At 28.0% G+C, this 19,312-nt stretch overlaps 1 protein-coding gene across 1 annotated transcript in view; it reads left to right on the top strand.

Annotated features, from left to right (window-relative positions):
• The window catches only part of LOC117169286, a 136,583-nt gene extending 119,735 nt beyond the window's left edge, over nt 1-16,848 (top strand). The window contains exons 8-9 of the mRNA XM_033355588.1: nt 9,906-10,228; nt 15,609-16,848. The gene's annotated coding sequence lies outside the window, so the exon portion shown is untranslated. The remainder of the gene's footprint in view (nt 1-9,905; nt 10,229-15,608) is intronic.
• The last annotated feature ends 2,464 nt before the right edge of the window (nt 16,849-19,312 follow it).

The raw sequence follows: 19,312 nt of genomic DNA, 5'->3' as shown, positions 1-19,312 counted from the left end.
CCCCCCCCTTTAAACTGTCAAGTTATGCAGCACGAGAAGTGGTTTTCTACAGTTTTCCTCCTTCCTTGCCAAATAAAAGTAATAATATGTGGGCAATCTCTTTATGGATGACCCCTGACGGCAAATGAATAAAACTGCATGAATTCTCTTTTGTTTTAACTGTCAAGTATTCGGCCAACCCAGTCCGAGTTCGAATTTGCTGCAAATTAATTCTGTCAAACCTCACATGACGTTTAAAGCCAGCCTCTATGTGTGCTCTAGAGGCTCGAAATAATTAATTACCTTTTTTATGAATATCGTACCGCAATACTCGTGAGCCTGAAAAAGACATGTGTGAAGCACCATTAATGCAGGAAATTTTTTACACGTGCTTTTGGAAGTCATCCAAACATGCTGCCACAGAATACAGAATCAACAGGAATGATACCATTGTGCCTTGAATATGAACGATTATTTATCAAAAAGAGGATAATATTTTGTGTGACATATTTTCCCTTTTCTCTCATGTTTTAAATATTGTAAAGCTGAAAGATTAAAGCTTTTTTAAAAATATTTTCCTACCTACAAAATGTGAAATGGGAAAAACTGGAACGAAATAATCATACGGGCTCTGATGAGACGCTGACATTTTTGTCAAAATATTTTTTTTGTTGCTGTTCTTTTCAGAAATAACAGGAATAATTATTGGAATATTTTTGAAAACAAAACTTTTTGAAATTTTTTACTTTTTACAATAGAGAAACTCACTTTTTTAACAGTTTCTTTTGTGTCCATATAGTTTTCTGAAATAAAACAAATATTTGAAATATTCCTCAAATCTGCTATATCATTCATATTAAATTTAAGTTTTATCTTGAAGTAGTTGCTGAGAGCCTTTTTGTTTAAATTAATATTATTGTTAAACATTTGTTTTTAGTTCATATATCGAAGATAAGATAACAATTTCTATTGTTTAATTTCTATTATCTAAATTAGTGACAAGTAGACGAAAAGATCAAAGTTTCATAAGAAAAAGGCAACTATACAACATTGCTATTGTAAAAGTTATTTATAAGCAATTATAATTTGTTTAAATTATTATTATGTTGAATAAAATTAATTTATGCCTCGCTCTAAATAACAAAGGAGACAAAAGTTAAAATATTTTAGAAAGAAACAGAACCTTTTCAAATTATTCAATGAAAGGATTATTAAAAATAATAACAAATTATCTAAACAATAAGTTTTGTTAACTTAAATAAATTGTCACTTCACTTTAATGAATAATCGCACCGAGTGTAAAATGTTAGAAAGGCTAAATGCGAAGTTCGAAATAAGTTTCAAAATTCAAGATAAACTGCGACTTTTTTTTGGTACACTATAAAACAGACTGGTAGGGGTTGCATTTAAAAAATAATTGTTTATCAATATTATGTAACAAATTGTGAAAAGAAATGTTGAATTTTAACTCGATTCACCTAACATTGACGATTCTGAATAACATTTAAAAAACGTCTTTTTTCTATTTTTTTTTTGTTGCGGATTTTAACAAAAATGTGTTAAGTTTAGTTTATCAGAACAAAAAATCTAAGCAGTCAAAGCTATTTAAAAAGTTTTATATTAGCTATAAAAAATACATTTTTTATAAAATCAATAAAAAGACAAAACTACTACATTTTGACATATTAGCGATTAAATATTTTCAATTTTCATAGATTTTTAAAAACAACAAAGCTTTAGCACTACAATTTTTTATTAAAATTGTCCTAAGCCAAAAATATTTTTTTCGAGTTTCAAGCAGAGAAATGGGATATACGAAAAAGTGCTTTTTCTCTCTCCTAAATTAATAAAAAAATCTGAAAAAGTCAAAGGTTCTTTGAAGCTTTTCAAATGAAAAGGTTTTTCACTCATTTTAATGTTTCAGCTTCTCAAAAATAGAAGTTACGGGAAAGAAATATATTAAATTTTTCAAAAAGGATAATAAAATGAACAATAAGAAAATATTTAATCTAACATTTTTATTCTGAACAGAAATATAAATCTTCTTTGACATCTAAGGATTCGTAACTTTTATTTTTAAAAAATGTAGAAAGTTGAGAGAAAAATAGGGAAGAGGATTTATAGGTAGCCGTGTTTTTCTTCCCTCTTTGTTATTTTTGTATTTCTTAATTTGCATGAAGACATTTAGTAATCTTCTGTCCAAATTTTAAGGTTGAATTCTTAGTTTTTTTTAATTCTAAAAAATTTCGCAGTTAAATTTGAATCTTGAGCTTTGAAGAAAAATTTAAATATTTTTTAAAATTCTGAATTCAATTGTTAAAATATTAATGATTTTTCAAATATATCCATAATATTACATAAAATTATTCAGAATTGGAAATTTTGTTAGAAATCTAAATATTTTTAACTACGGAATTTTTGAAATTCAAAAATCAATCTAAGAATCCTTCAATCAAATAGTTACTTATTTTAGTAACTAAATTTTCGTGAGATAAAATGTTGAGACAAAATAAAATAATAATAATGAATACTAATTAATTATTAAATAATAATAATGATTCAAAAAGTATAATTTAAATTAATTTTTAAATAATTACTAAAAGTTTTTAAAAATTAATAATATAATAATAAATATCGAAACGTTACAAGTGTGTACCTGTGAAATAATTAATACTGATGACTGACAGGCGTGCCATGTGCAATATAGAAACAAGTTTATACGCAATGTTTGTGAAAAGCGAAATTTGTCCTTGCATTGGACAGCCAATCATGAACATCAATTTTTATTATTCAGAAAGGAGTGATTTTAAAATCACTCGATGTTTGAATTGAGCCGTAAATGCTGTATTTGCATTGCTTCCATAATAATTTTTAACTCTTGAGAAATCTACATTTTATTGCATTTAAAACTTTGCAGGTTTAAATTATTTTTAAATCTCTTCAAAACTTATAAATCTGCTAATTTACCGAGAGGTCTTCAAAAAATATTCTTATTCTCTTGAAGCGTTTCAAAATTCTCAAAATGCTTCTTTTCTTGAAAATCTTAAAATAGCTATTTTTAACAAAAATTTTATAATGTTCATAGGTTTCACATTATTTCGGAATCTTTTAAAATCCAGAAAAATTTTCTCTTTAAGTCCATTTTTCAAAATAATAAGTAGTTTTAACTTTTTCTAAAAATCTTAAGAAACCTTTTTATTTTTTTCAAAACGCCTAAAAATTTTCAAAAACGCCTTTTTTGAAATATTGGAAAATTCAAATTTTTGTATTTTTTTTTAATCTTAACACGTAATTAATTATTTTTCAATCGATTGCAAATTTCGGCATATATCTTAAACTTACTCAATCTTTTTCTAAAACTTTGCAGTTTTCTAAAATTTCAAAATTTAACTGTAAAATTGTGTATGTACTCTTTTTCGAAATTTTAGGAAAACATTAAAAAAATGTTTAAAAAACATTTTTAAAATATTTCAATATTTGCAAGATTTATATTATTTTTAAATCTTTTTAAAACTTTTAAGCCTTCGAAATACCTATTAAAATTATTTCAATTTTGCTGAAAATTCAAAACAAACAAAATTTCTCAATCAAAAAAGTTTCCTTCGAAAACTTTCACGTATATCTTTTGAAATAATTTATTTTTCCTAAAAGTATGTATGTCCAGCAAAATTAAAAAAACGTCCGAGAATTTTTAATTGTAATAATAATTTTAATTTTAGTTTCAATAATTATTTTATTACCTTTTCTACAGGATATTCCATGAAGGTTTACTTTTTAAAAAAATTAGTTTACATGTAATATTCTCCGTCAGAGAATTTTGCCAGAATTTAAATTCTTCTCTTAGAACTGGAAAAGTTGTTTCGTACAGCACAATACGAACAAATTTGAGAGGATGTGAATATGAATAGGTGAATTCAAAATAAAAAATAAAAAAAGAGAAGATAATAACAATGGTCTTATTCATTTATTCACTTTGTCTATGTTGAAGCTCCTAAGCTATTATTTTTTTTAATTTACATTAAAAAGATTATATTTTAAAAATCGTTATGCATAATTTAAAAATTAATTATTTTTAGCAATTTAGTTTCATGAACCGAATTCTAAAACAATTAAATTTCTGAGGATTTTTTCCATTGTTTTTTCTTTCTTTTATCCACTCTCTCGTATGATTGTTTCTTTTTGGCTAAAGTTGAATTTTAAACAAACCTGGCTGTGAGTATGAATACTTCATTTTAAAATAAAAAAATCTCTGATAAAAAAACGAAATGGTATGAAATCAGTCATGCCGTAAATACAAATACTTGAATCTCGGCTACAAAAATAGAAATGATATGATACAGGACAAGAAAAATAAAAGTTGATTTATTATCAATTTGTTTGCAAATCTTCCTATGCCTAAATATTATTTTCAAATGTAATTTGGACAGAACTTGTGATAACTGAATATATGAATTTGATTGTTTTTTCTTTCTTTTTTCTACAGTCTAGTGTGATTTTTCATTTTTGGCGAAAGTGGAATTTGTAGCAAAGTAGGCTGTGAATAGAATACTTAAATTTCAAATAAAAAATCCCTAATAAAACAGAAAGAGATAAGACTCTTCCATTGAAATTAAACTATTTTTAAAAGTACCTTCTTCGAATTTTCGTATTTCGTTTGTTCAGAACAGCAGATACAAAAAAATGTTGACAAAATAGTTGGCACAGTTAAAACAGTTATACAACAAATTTCTTTACTACATTAAAAAAAGTTATACAAAAAATTTCTTGACTAATTTATGATATCTTGTACGAAAATTCAATTTTATTTTTAAAAAATCTAGCCACAAAAGTTGAATAAAAAGTTCTTCAATATTCTTCTAAAAATTTGATTTGAAGCCACTTATCAAAACTTACTATATGATTGCTTCTTTTTGGCAAGAGTTGAATTTGAAACAATCTTGACTGTAAATATGAATACATAATTTAAAAATGATTTAAAAGTAATCAGAAAGAAAGAAAAATTATATGGGAAAGGATAAAAATTAATAAGGATTTAATTAAAATAAATTTGTCCGCAAATGGGCATATTGTTAAATATTGTTTAGATCACAACTAATGCAGCATGTGCCTATTGTTCTTTTTGGGAAGAGTTGAATTTGAAACATAATAGCCTGTAAATGTGAATACATGATTTAAACATTTTTTTAAATTAATAAAAAAGAAATAAATATTATATGATAAAGGATAAAACTGTAAGCAGTTGAATTAAAATAAATGTGTCCACAAATATGCATATTGTTAAACATTGTTTAGAAAAGAAGATTAGAAAGCAATTATCAACGCTTAATATATAATTGTTTCTTTCTATTTCTTTTCTTTCTTTTATCTGATAAGGAACAAAGCAAGAAGGCTAATTAGTCGATCCAAATTAAATTATTTCTAAATGTGCCTTTTGTTAAATAATCGTTTGAAAAGAAAATTGGAAGAAACTTGTCAAAACCTACTATATGATTGCTTCTTTTTGGCAAGAGTTAAATTTGAAACAATCTAGGCTGTAAATATGGATACATGATTTTAAAATTAAAAACAAGTTTAATAAAAAAAGAAGGAGAAATTAAATAGTAAATAATAAAACAAATGTGCCTATTGCTCAATAATAGTTGGAAAAGAATATTAGAACCCACTTGTCAAAACTAAATATATGATTGTTTATTTATTTTTTCTTTCCCTTCTTCAATAAAAAAAGGAGATGAGGCTAATTAGTCGATTCAACCTAAATTACCTTTAAATGTGCCTACTGTTGAATATTCTTTTGAAAAGAAGATTGGACGGCACTTGTCAAAACTGACTATATGATTGCTTCTTTTTGTCGAGAGTTGAATTTGAAATAAGCCAGGCCAGGCTGTGCGATCCGCTGTCCATGCAAGCGGCGCGGCGCGGCGGTCCACCTTCTATTTCCGATACGGAAGATAAAATAATATCGAAACTCGATGACACTGCGGACACCGCGGCTATATTTTGCAAACCGCAGAATTTAAATATCTATTATACCAGGCGAAACCGCACTTCCGTATTTTTCTGCCGCGCAGCGGAAATTTATTTTCGTTTCATTGCACAATTCTCACCCAAGCGACATAACAAACGATGTAATACCATCGGATACTTGCAGAATACAAGCTTCGGATTTGATTCGTGTTTGGGCTGTTCGATGTACGCTGTACACTGTTCATACGAGGATTTGGAAATTAAATTGATAATCAAATTTCAATATACATGCCATTTCATTCAACAATAAATGCAACTTTGTACTCACTGATGGAAGATTACTTTTTCGCCTGTGTTTGTGTGCACCATAAACCCATAAACCTTCTTTTTATAGTTACACAAACTTCTGTTAAGTAGTTCACGAATTTAATGAAATTTGCATTTTTCAGATATTCTGAAAAGCTTCTTTTCGTTTTGCCATAATTATTAACCTTGTGCACAAATGAATAGTATAAATACTCATGAAAAACCAACTCTTTTCATTTGTTTTGTTCCTTTTGTTAGCTACTAATTCGTGGAGTAAAAATTGGGGCATGCACTGCATTGCGGAAAAAGTGGGATTTTTGGTTCAGAAAGTATCAAAGGTTACTACCTTTTTTATTCTTAACCAGCTTTATAATTTTTTTTCACAGTTTCACACCTATTTATAGTACACAAAAATACGAACACGTTATCCATATTACAATGAAACCCTTCAATAGCCCGCTCTTCTATAGCCGTTCCGAGAATTGAAGCCGGGCCGCAGGTAGGTTTCAGAGGAGCTCCGCAGGGTACGCAGAGTCTGCGGTTCCCACTCAGGCGAGCACTCAGGCGTGAAAAAACAAAAGCGGAGCGGGTTATAATCAGTTAGTTCCCACTTACCGTCAGGCCCAAAATCGGCACTATATAAAAGTTTCACTAGAATTTTTTCGATAAAATAAAAATTACTAGAGTCATTGCATTTTCAAAATCCAAAAAACCAAACGAAAATTAGCATTTGAAGCAAAACAAAACGTGGTATAAATCGAAAATTTAAATTTTAATCATATAAAACGTAACGAAAAAGCAATTAATCCATTTTGTGGTGAAACAAATCAAAATAAGAAAATAGATAGATCGAAAAAAATTGTGCACCTAAAAACGATCTACAAAGTCATGAATTACTTTTTATAGTACAAGTATTTCTTGTTTTATTCGTAAAAAACAAAATTAAAAATAAAATAAAAAGTTTATTGGCGTACAAATAAGACAAGCTACGAGAATAAATGAGACGAAATGCATTCAACTAAAAAAGACTTACAAGTTTTTTACGAATATTTTTTGGATATGAAGAGCAGTTTTTCTTTTAATCGTAAAAAAACAAGATTAAAAATATAAAAATGATAAAATAAAGACGATAAGAATAAGTATATTTCAATTTCCATGCATATTATGAATTGTTATGAAATTAATGTATTGAAATTATACATGTATTAGCATATATTAAAGTAATGATAATAAATACAATTTGTACTTTATTTTTCAATATCTTAATGAGCAGCCCAAGGCAGAGATACAAAAATTTTAATTAAATTTTTTTTAAATCTGTTTCAACATTTTAAAAGATTTCTTTAATATTTGTGAAAGAATGAAGAAGTTTTAAAAGCAACATTTTTCAATTTTGTAAGATTAGAAATGTTAGAAAAAAATACAACTAATTGAAAGTTAGTTCTTTTCATGATTTCTTTATATATAACTATTTATTTTGAGAATTGCTCTTTTTTGAATGAAATCGAATGTTCGTGATTATTAATCAAAAATTTCTTTGTCTAAAATATTAACTATTACCATGTTTCTCTAAAATTTTGTCTTTTTGTTTGAAAATTTAGCTGTTTGTTTGAAGATTAACTTTTTTATAGTGGTTTTGGTCAAAAAAATAAAAATCATTTAAAATTAAGAGATGATACATTACTGCGGGTTATTTTTATTAAAACTGTAATGATTTTTCCCATCTACAGTTTTTAGCATGAAATGCTTATAAAAGCTTTGAATTTATAAATAAAAATTTCTTTAGCTAGATTTTTTTAAAATACTTTATTGATGATAATTAATCTCTTTCAATTAAAAATTTAACTGTTTTGGTTGAAAATAATCTTTTCTATTCAAACATTGAAGTCTTTGGTCAGAAATTTGTGTATTTTGTCTGCAATTCAACTGTTAAAAAAATGAATCTTCTTGGTTAAGAAACGAACGTTTTAGTTGAATGCAAAATTTTTCCTTGAAACTACATTCTTTTCAAAATTTATCATTTTAGTTAAAAATTCATATTTTTTAGTTAACAGTTTTAGCAGTTGGTTAGAAAAATAATTTATTTTGTTTATAATTTATATTGTTGGGAAAAAATGAATCTTGTTGAATAAAAATTTAACAATTTGGTTACATGTTGAACTGTTTTCTTCAAAATTCAATTTCGTGCAGATTTATGATTTTATAGTTTGAAATTCATCACTTTGATGTAAAAATCATATATTTAGCTGAAAATAAGTTTTTTTTGTTTGAAAATTAATGCGTATTTTTTGTAATATAATAATCTTGTTATTTAAAAATTTATCCTTTTTGTTAAAAAATGCTTTTGGTTACATTATATTCTTTTTAATTCCAAATTAAAATATTTTTTGATTAAAATATTAACTCTTGAATCCATTAAACTTTGGCAAAAAATCTTATTTTTCTTTCAAGATTAAACGTTTGAGTAAAAAAATTTCACTATTTGGTCGAAAATTAACTTCTCTGTTGAAAATTTACCAATTTCTAAGAAATTCTTATTTTTTGCTTGAAACTTGAACAGTGCGAGAGAAAATAAAAATATTTGGTTTAGAATAAATATTTTGATTGAAAGTTCATCTTTTTGTTAAACAAATGAACTATTTTGCTTATAAATTAGACAATGCGGTTTAGAAATGAATTATTTGTTAAAAAATTTACCTACTATTACCTCTACTATTACCTCTTCAAAATTAATCTTAAAAAAAATTAAAGTCATTTGTTGATAATTCACCATTTTGGTTCAGAGTTCAACTTTTTTTGTTCATATTTCATCTTTTTTCGTTCACTTCAACTTTTTAAAAAATCAACTATTTGGTTTAAATTTGAAATAATTTGAAGAAATTTAATTTGTTTGGTCAATATTTATTGTTTTGGTTCAAATTTTCACTTTTTGATTGTAAATTAACGTTTTTGTTGAAAAGTATCTCTAGTGGTTAAACTTTAAACGATTTCTTTTGTTTGAATCTTTTGTTTTTTGTAAAAAAAAAAATACATTTTCATATCTAAAAATTACACTATTCAATTTTTTGTTAAAAATGTATTCTCTATAAGTTGAAAATACAACTACTCAGTATAAAATTCATTTATTGAAAATTGTTGAAATTTCGTCTATTTGGGAAAGAAATTAATAGAGTTTGTTAAAAAATCATCTTCCTTAGTCGAAAATCCAAGTAATTGGTTGTCAATTCATTCATTTTTTTTTAATTCGTATTTCGGTAGGAAATGAATCCGTATGGTTGAAATTCATCTTTGTAGATTAACCTTTATAGTATAGAAAAGTCATCTTTCTTTATTGAAAATTCATCTCTCTTAACTGAAAACGAATTTTTTCTGTTAAAAATCCAACTTTGCAACTTTGTTTCTAAATTGTGAAAAATGGCTCTCAAGCTCCACTGGGATCCGAACCCAGGTCTTTTATAATGCCAGTCTGATGTTCTTCATACCTTCTAAGCTACGGAGAGACTGGATTAGCTTCTTCACACCCTGAGAATTAAATTCCCACGTTACATGTAGACATTCCCTTATTTCGAAATGAATTGAATTGAAATTGAATTTTGCAATTCAAATTTATAATATATTATTGACTTAATTCTAAAAAACTTTCTTATTTGTTGCAGAGAACCGAAGAGAGATTTGATCCTTTGTTTAGAAACGGGTCATTCTCATATAAGATGCGTGTGAAAGGACGCCACATGCGATTACCTGCTCGGGACGGAACGTACTTGAACATCGATTACGTTTATCCGATAATTCATTTTCGAAACCATCGAGACTGCATCTTCAGAGATGGTAAACCAGGATTATGTGCTCAGAAAAAAGATAACGTTACGAAAATAAGTTCTTTTTAGATCGCTGATGGACTAACCTACTCAAACCTATAAAGTCCTCCATAATAAAAACCTCATTACCTTATCTCACTACGAAATACATTACACGAGTGGTACGTATTCAATTATTCCATTTTATTTCTTTTTTCTACTCAGCTTAATTTAATCCTTTACACTACTCTAACATGCGTATCTACCATTACTGAAGCAAACTTTTTTTTACGTGACAATTTCAAATGTTGCTATTAACCCTTAAAGGACACTTGAGGCCACGCACAGTAGTCTGGAATAGGAATTTACTGTTCATAATCGCCCACAGGTCGTACTTCTTAACCGAATTAAAAGATTTTTTTTGGAAATTGTCAGCAATTAATTTTTAAGAGAATTTTGGTTTGCTTTTTAAAATTTTTTTCACAGAGCAACAATATATAAACAAATATAGTGACAAAATTGACCATTTTAGCTTTGTGAATTTTTATCTCAAGAAAAAATACAGATAGAAACTCACTATCAGCCGGATTTATTGCACATGCATTCATAGAACATAATTAATTTTAATAATATTTAACTTAATTATTATAAACAATTTTTATAAAGAAATTCTTATTAGCGTTTTTTTATCATAGAAAAAATCGTTTATTTCACGCTAGTTGCTAATATTTTTCATAAGAGTCATAATTTGTAACAAAAAAATTAGCATGAGTTAACAACTTTTGTTTTTATAAACATTTCTATAAACAAATTCTTTATAAACGAGTTTTTCTCATAGCTGAATTGATTTTTCTGAACAAAAGTGATTCAAAATTGTCTTTAAAGCCATTTATATACTTTAAGCTTTATCAAACAAAAACAATATAGATTGATTATAACAATTTAGTTAAACAAGTCTTCTAATCGGCCGTTTCCTCGTAGAGAAAAACATTTTTTTCTTCAATAATTATTAGAGTAACATTTATTTCGGTGACTAACCAACGAAATTAAATAAGGAATACTTTATATGATTGTTATAAACAATTTTTTAAACAAAACTGTGATTTCTTTTACATGCAAAAAGGACGGTTTTCCACTGAAATTATCCGACAAAAAACTAACAGTGATTCCAAAATTGGATATGGGAAATTAAATAATAATTTGCGTAATTGTTAATAACAATTTTAAAACAATGCGTGACAATTTGCGGTTGGTCGTAGAAAAAAGTTATTTTTTCTTCAGTCATTTTTTTGATAATCTTATTTGGGTTATTGAATCAATGAAAACATTCATACTTATGATAAGAATGAATTATTATAACAAACTTAAAATAAATAAATTACGATTCATGAAGTTACGTACAAACCAAATGAAAGATAAGTGACTTCTGAATACGCAAGTACAGCGTTATTGCTATGGACGTTTTGCTACAGAAATTGTTATTAACAATTACGCAGATTATTATTTAATGTCCTATATCCAATTTTGGCATCACTGTTAGTTTATTGTCGGATAATTTCAGTGGAAAACCGTCCTTTTTGCATGTAAAAAAAAATAATAGTTTTATTTAAAACATTGTTTATAACAATCATATAAATTATTCTTTATTTAATTTCGTCTGTTAGTCACCGCAATAAATATCATTCTAATAATTATTGAAGAAAAAAAAATTTTTTTCTACGCGGAAACGGCCGATTAGGAGACTTTTTTAACTAAATTGTTATAAACAATCTATATTGTTTATGTTTGATAAAGCTTAAAGTATATAAATGGCTTTAAAGACAATTGTGAATTACTTTTGTTCAGAAAAATCAATTCAGCTATTAGAAAAACTCGTTTATAAAGAATTTGTTAATAGAAACTGTTTATAATAATTGAGTTAAATATTTTTAAAATTAATTATATTCTATGAATGCATGTGCAATAATTCCGACTGATAGTGATTTTCTATCTGTATTTTTTCTTGAGATATAAACTCACAAAGCTAAAATGGTCACTTTTGTCACTATATTTGTTTATATATTGTTGCTCTGTGAAAAATATTTAGAAAAATCAAACCAAAATTCTCTTAAAAATTAATTGATGTGCATTTCTAAAGAAAAAATTTTAATCGGTTAAGAAATATGACCTGTGGGTTATTATGAACAGTAAATTCCTATTCCAGACTATTGTTCCACGGTGAACAGTGGGGGAAAAAAGTACTTTTTTTATTAAAAATGCGATTAGCCGGAATCTCGAGCCTGATTTTTGATTTATATTTTTAATTTTTTTTAAAATAAATAAATAGCGCGAAATAATTGGAAATTTTTTCTATTTGACGTTCCTGGTGCTCGGCAATGATAAAAAAATTTTGTAATCGCCTGCGTCAGAAAAATTCGTTTGTTTCGATGGCAATTTGTTAAAATTAGGAACCCTATTATAATTTCAGAAAATTCATAATCTGTCGATGAATTTTATGATTTTATCAATCAAATTTAATAAGCAAATGCATTATTCGAGCACTTATCGACGGAAAAACTTATTTTTTTCGATGCCAGTCCTTTTAATTGAGAACTTTACGATAATTTTAGTAACATTCATAATTAGTTGATTAATTTTATGTTATTGTTAAACAAATTTGACTAAAAAATACTTTGAAAAAATGAGTTTTTACGTCGAAGAATGCCAGAATAATGTATTTTCAAATTAAATTTGTTTAACGAAAACATGAAATTATTCAAATAATTATAAATGTTACTGAAATTATCGTAAAGCCATTTATTTATTATATTTTAATAAAAATCATAAAATATATAAACTAATTATAAATTATGCTGAAATTAACCTGAAGCTCTCAATTAAAAGGACTAAAATAAAAAGAAAAGTTTTCGTCAACAGATGACTGAATAATGCATTTATTTATTACATTTAAAAAAAATAAATAAAATCTATCAAATAGTGATGGATGTTACTAAAATTATCATGAAGTTCCCAATTAAAAGGTCTGGCATCGAGAGAAACGAATTTTTCCGTCGATAAGTTCTTGAATAATGCATTCGCTTATTAAATTTGCTTGATAAAATCATAAAATTCATCAACAAATTATGAATTTCGTGAAATTATCATGAGGTTCTTGATCTAAAGAAATTGAAATAGAAAAAAACGAATTTTTCTTACGACAAATGCCTGAATAACGCATTTTTTTATTAAATTTGTTTAAAACATTAACAAGAATAGACTTGAAAGAAATTTTTGTCATTAAAATTTTGTTTCCATTCGAATTTCTTGTGATATAATTTTTAAAAAACGTTAAATAATTGAAAATGATTGAATACACATTTTCAAGAAATATTTGTTTATACAAAATTTTATTTCACTATGATGAAATATCTTTAAATAATGTAAATCTATAAACCGATAGCGATATTATTTTCGTGATATTTATTTACTTATAAAAATATTGAAAAACTAAATTACAAATCAGGCTCCAGAACTTACTTTGAAATTTTATCAGCTTGAAAAACATCCAAATCGGTCCACAGCTTCAGCCGGAATCGTATTTCGAACCAAACAAATGTACTTTTTCTCCACTGTGCGGTGGATTTACAGATTTTCCATTTTTTCGATTGCCCAAGTTTTGTTTGACCATAAATCCAGAGTCTAGGAACTGTTTAGTGTATCCTTTTTCCCTCTTTGATTTGTCACACCTGAGTGAACACTGCACATTCCCCCGCAAATCGCACTGGTCACTTCGGCGCGGAGTCATTTCTTGGAAACACTAAATCCAGTATCACTAAATCCAGATTTGAATGTATTTTATTTTTATTTGGTATTGTTTTAGCATCACTCAGGATTTTTCCCAAACAAAAATATCGTTTACTTTTGATGTGACAACTATTTTAGGTCGGTGGGGTCAATGAGACCCCATTTGTCCTTTATAGAATTACTTAAAGGTATTCCCATTAAGGGTTGAAAAATTTCTCCTTTATTGACTGAAGAAGATGCGGAAATTGAGTTTAACCAGCATTTGCTTTTAGGGTCGTTCAAAAAGTACGTCACGCTACTTTGAACGCTTTTAAGTTAAATTTTTTCTTTAATTTCATTTTTAGTAAACACCTGAAATAGAGGGAAAAAATCCAAATTTCATATGTAAAAAGACTTCAAAGTCCAAAAATCCTCTCAAGACAGAAAAAATAGGGTGTTTAAAAAGAAACATTTAAATTTTCGAACAAAAAATAACGGTTTTTAACAAATGAATTTCATCTTCTAGAAAATAATTAAATCTTTAACTAAATAACGATAGCTTCATTCTATCAAGATGAATTTTCAATTGAATGGTTAAAGTCTCTATTGAAAAAAGCGACATTCTAATGAAAATAGTTCATTTTTCAAATAAAAAAGAAAAAAAGTTCCATTTAAAAATGGAATACTCAAATTTCCTGCTAAAAAACCTAATTCTTAACAAAAAAATCCACTCAGTAGTTAAATTTGCGAACGAAAGTTCATTTTTTCCAAATAGTTGAACTTTTAACACAAAATGATAAAATTTCAACATGTGCAGTTGAAATTTTTAAGGCGGAAAGACTGATCTTTTTTTGAAAATGCATACATTTTCAACCAAATAATTGAATTTTCAATAAAAACAGTGTTGAATTTAAAATCAAAAGCAGTTTAGCTAAAAAGAATGAAATCTCCTAAGAAGAATGTAATAGGTGATATTTTACCAAATTTTTCTTATTTTATATAAAAACACTTGCATTTTAAAAAAAGACGAATTTTCAACAGAAGAGTTAAATTTCAAACATAAAAAAGACTTTTTAAAAAAATAATTCAATTTTAATAAAAATAATTAAATTATTGACTAAATAGTGGTTTTGTTATGTTACAAATATGGATTTTTAACCAAATAGTTAAATTTTCCAATATAAGAGATACATTTTTAACCGAGTAGTTAAATTTTTAATAAAAAAAGTTTAATTTTAAATAAAAAACGCTAAAGTTATGAAAATTTGTAAGAAAGCAATTTAACTTTATATCAACAAATTCATTTTTCAACGAAAAAAAGAATAATTCTCAATGAAAAATTTATAAGTTGAATTTTCAACAAAAACCAATCACTTTCCAATTAAAAATGGATACAATAAATTTTCAGTTAAAAAATTGTATTGTTTAGCTAAAGAAAGCATATTTTGCACAAAATAGTACAATATACAACCATTAAACTGAATTTTTAACAAATTATTTCAAATAAAGGCTAAATCGGAAAGGAATAGGGGTGAGATTGTGAAATCCTTAAATTTTTTCAAACATTTAGAATGATTTTTATTCATATTTACTTTCCCTGAAAGTGTGACGTAGTTTTTAAATGATCCCTTTCTTCTGTTTCAAATAAAGCATTTTTGAATCTGTTGAATTGAGTTAACTACTACGGGATAGTTATTCATCTTTCATGGGTTTATAAATGTCCAATAAAATGAGGATACAACTAATTGTATTAAATAATTTCTGTATAAATGACACGATCTAAAAGACTGTGATTTCCAGGTCACTATACAATTTTTAGTATGAAACCAGTGAATGAAAACAAAGTGGTGACAGCATTTCTGAATCCAACGAATTTTTTCCACTTTCTCAAATTTTCGTTTCACCCGAATTGATATCGATGGATTGATGGATTCGCTATGAGCTTCAGTGACAGATTGATCGCATGAAATACCAGTGAAAGCTTTCAGCTAATCCTTTTACTCACGAAAATTGGATATTTCCACTTAAAACTCTGCAATATCGGAATACTTGTTAAGACAAATTTTTGGGATTTAATCTATCAACAATAATGTTTTTAAAAAGCCATTAAAAACGCACCAACTCGCTATCTATAATTAAGGATTCGGTTTGATAAAAAAAATTTGATCGGAACTGGAATTACGTGGAAAAGTCACATTTGAGGACCCAGAAAAATATGATTAATTTGAATTTAATCTATTAACGTCTATTACCGATTTCCAAAATTTTGTTTTTCGACCCACCCTAATATAGATTTCTTACCAAAATAATATATACTAATATTTTCTAGATTCAACAAAATAGAATGAGTGCAAAGTGGTTACGATATTATGAATAATCCGCATTCAAAATGAACATTCGAATCGTAAATAAGGAATGTTGCTGTGAAATTAACCACTTACTAGTCTCAACTGTTCACAAGAAATCCTCTAATGAGAGATATTAAAACTTTTTATTAAAATTGTACATATATTCATATTAAATTAAAAATAATTTTAAAGAAATTATTTAATAACAATTTTGAGGGGATGCTATTGAATTTTTTGCATTATTAAAGGCTCTCTTGTGAGTTAAAAATTGTGAGCATAAACGACGACGTTGTGATGTGCGAAAACGTATCAAAAAGACGAATAATAATATAAAGTAATATTTGATCTTATATAGATTACTCATCGATTACGATAAATATATATTTTTTTATATGTAAATAAATACAACGTTCCTTCTTGTTATCTTATTAAAGTAAAATATGTTATAATATATAGTATAATATTACATATAATACAAAACATAGGATAAGTTTCGCGATGTGAATGAAACGTTTGATAGGTTTATGTATCAAAGATTCCTAGTTATTAAGTATTAATTACTGTACCAACTATATCAAGAATCTCTAAGCGATAGGACATGTTAAAATCACTCAAATTTTTTGGTCTTTAATATCTTTTCTCCTTGCTTAATAATGAGAAATTTTAACAAATTTTATCACTTAAGAACTGACGTAATAAAGTCTGTAATCAACTGCCATACATTTTGTATTTTATTTGATCATTTTAAGAGTAAGGCAATTTTCAGGTATTTTGAAATAATCATTTATGCTAGTGAACCAGTAAATTTCGAAGAAGAAAAGACCACGATTGAAAAGAAGAGGATCAGCACAATTTCCTTCTTTCTTCTATAAGTATTCAAAGACTCGTACAAAGATCCCCATTTAAATGGAATCGACTGTCTTCGAGGTCTGTTTCCCAGCGAAATTTAATGCAATATCCTGTTCAACCCAAGAATAAATTCCGTTTATCGATTGTGCACATCTACATATTTTTGCACTGAAATCAACATTTTAATTCTTTGCTTTCTGCAATTGCGGTATTTGTTTCTTAAATAACAAAATTTATTCTAATATATATTATCTAAACTGTTTTTAGAGTTGCATGGGCCCGAGAAGAAATCCTTATTGTAATATAGGCAAAATGTGGAGCTTACCCCGTATCCTAACCGATATTACCCCGTTTCCTAGCCGAGCCTATCCCGTGTCATAGTCAACTTTACCCCATAACCTTATCAAACTTAACTTGCCTCCTTGCTGTCTTCACCCCTACCCTAAGGAAATTTACTCCACCCCTTAACCGATTTTACCCTGCACCCCAGCTGACACCAGCCGAAGTTTTGTAAACTTTATTCCACCTGCTAGCCCCCTTCACCCTGCAACATAACTGAAATCACCCCAAACCCAGCCAACTTTATTCAGAACCCTAGCAGACATTACCTCTCCATTGGCATACTTTACCCTTTGCCTTTGTCGACTTTACCCGTGCTCTAGCCGATCTTATCACTTATCATAACCATTCTTATCCGTATCGTGATCAACTTTTCTCCATACCCTAGCCGCCTTTCCCCATAAGCTAGTCAAATTTACCCCTATCTCATACCATAGTCGATTTGAAACCGTATCATATACGACTTCAACCTGTATCTAGGCCTACTTTATCTCGTACTTTAGCCGACTTTACTTTTACCCTTTGCGAACTTTACCCCATCTCCTACCCCGCATCCTAGATGATTTTACACCTATCCAAGCTTACTTTGCCCCGTACCGCAGGCTACTTTACAATGTACAGCAGCCGACTGTATCCCTTTCTCCAAGCTGACTTTACCCCTTTCCCAAGCTGACTTTACCCCTACCAAAGCCGACTTTATCCTGTACCATACCCGATTTGACCGCGTATTATATAAAAGTTCCACCCGTACCCAAGCCTACTTTATCCTATGGTTCAGCCGACTTAACTACTACCCTACCGAACTTTAAATCTTCTCCAAGGCGACTTTACCCCTACCCTATCTTCATTTACCACGTATCCTAGCAAACCTCGCCACTACCGTAGCTTAATTTACCCCGTATCCTAGATGAGTTTACCCCTACCCTAGTCTACCTTATCCCGTGCTTCAGTCAACTTTACTCCTACCCTAGCACACTTTACACCATCTCCTAACCGACTTTGCCCTTACCCTAATTTACTTTAAACCGCAACCCAGCCCACTTTATAAAGTACAGCAGCTGACTTCACCCCTTCCACAAGCCGACCCTGCTACAGAGCACTTTATTCTATATCATAGGCGATTTGACCCCGTATCATATAAAGCGTCAACCTGTAATTAAGCCTATTTTATCCGGTTATTTAGCTGACATTACTCCTACCCTAACGAACTTTATACCATCTCCTAGCTGACTTTACCCCTACCCTAGCCTAACTTACCCCGTATCCTATCTGAGTTTACCCCTAACCTAGTGTCCTTTACCCCTTTCCTAAACCGACTTTACCCATTTACCCCACAGCGTACTTAACCCTTCCCTCGCCTACCTGAAGTTTTAAGCAACGAAGTCGGCATTTGATAACACTAAAAATCAAGACCTATTATATTGATTGAATTATGGGGTTATTATCATCGAAGAAAAAGTCGCTGGGTTTTCAATGGTTATATTCACATCCTGTTGAATAAATTCAAACTCTTTTCCCAGAAAGAGACATTTCCTACAATTAATTTAAGTCGGTTTTATCATAAGAATCTTTGAGAAACGTTAAAACAACTCTTGCAATAAATTAACGGAATGTTAAAACAACCCTTAAAGAAAATTTAACTGCCTTTGCTGCTAGGGGATGTTTCATATACTATTTTGTAAGTGATTTCCTATCCTAATAGTTTCATTCAAAAATTTTTCTTGGTTTACTTTTTTTTTTAGAAAGGTCGATTTGCTTGGTTGAATAAAACAACTTTTAAAAAAACAACCCTGAAAATAAAAAGGCAACCTTGAAAAATAACCCTGTAAATAAATTTAAACACTTTTTTTTAAGAAGAAGCATCTTGCACTTATTTTGAAGAGCAAGATAATAATTTTCTTCATACCCTATAAAATCGTATGAGGAATTTGATGATGAGCTATTTTGTAAAAAAAGGCTAAGAGAGCG

Source organism: Belonocnema kinseyi, chromosome 3, assembly GCF_010883055.1.
Source record: "Belonocnema kinseyi isolate 2016_QV_RU_SX_M_011 chromosome 3, B_treatae_v1, whole genome shotgun sequence".
NCBI lineage: Eukaryota > Metazoa > Arthropoda > Insecta > Hymenoptera > Cynipidae > Belonocnema > Belonocnema kinseyi.
The sequence above is the reverse complement of the archived record's forward strand: the minus strand, read 5'-3'. Positions and strand labels throughout refer to the sequence as shown.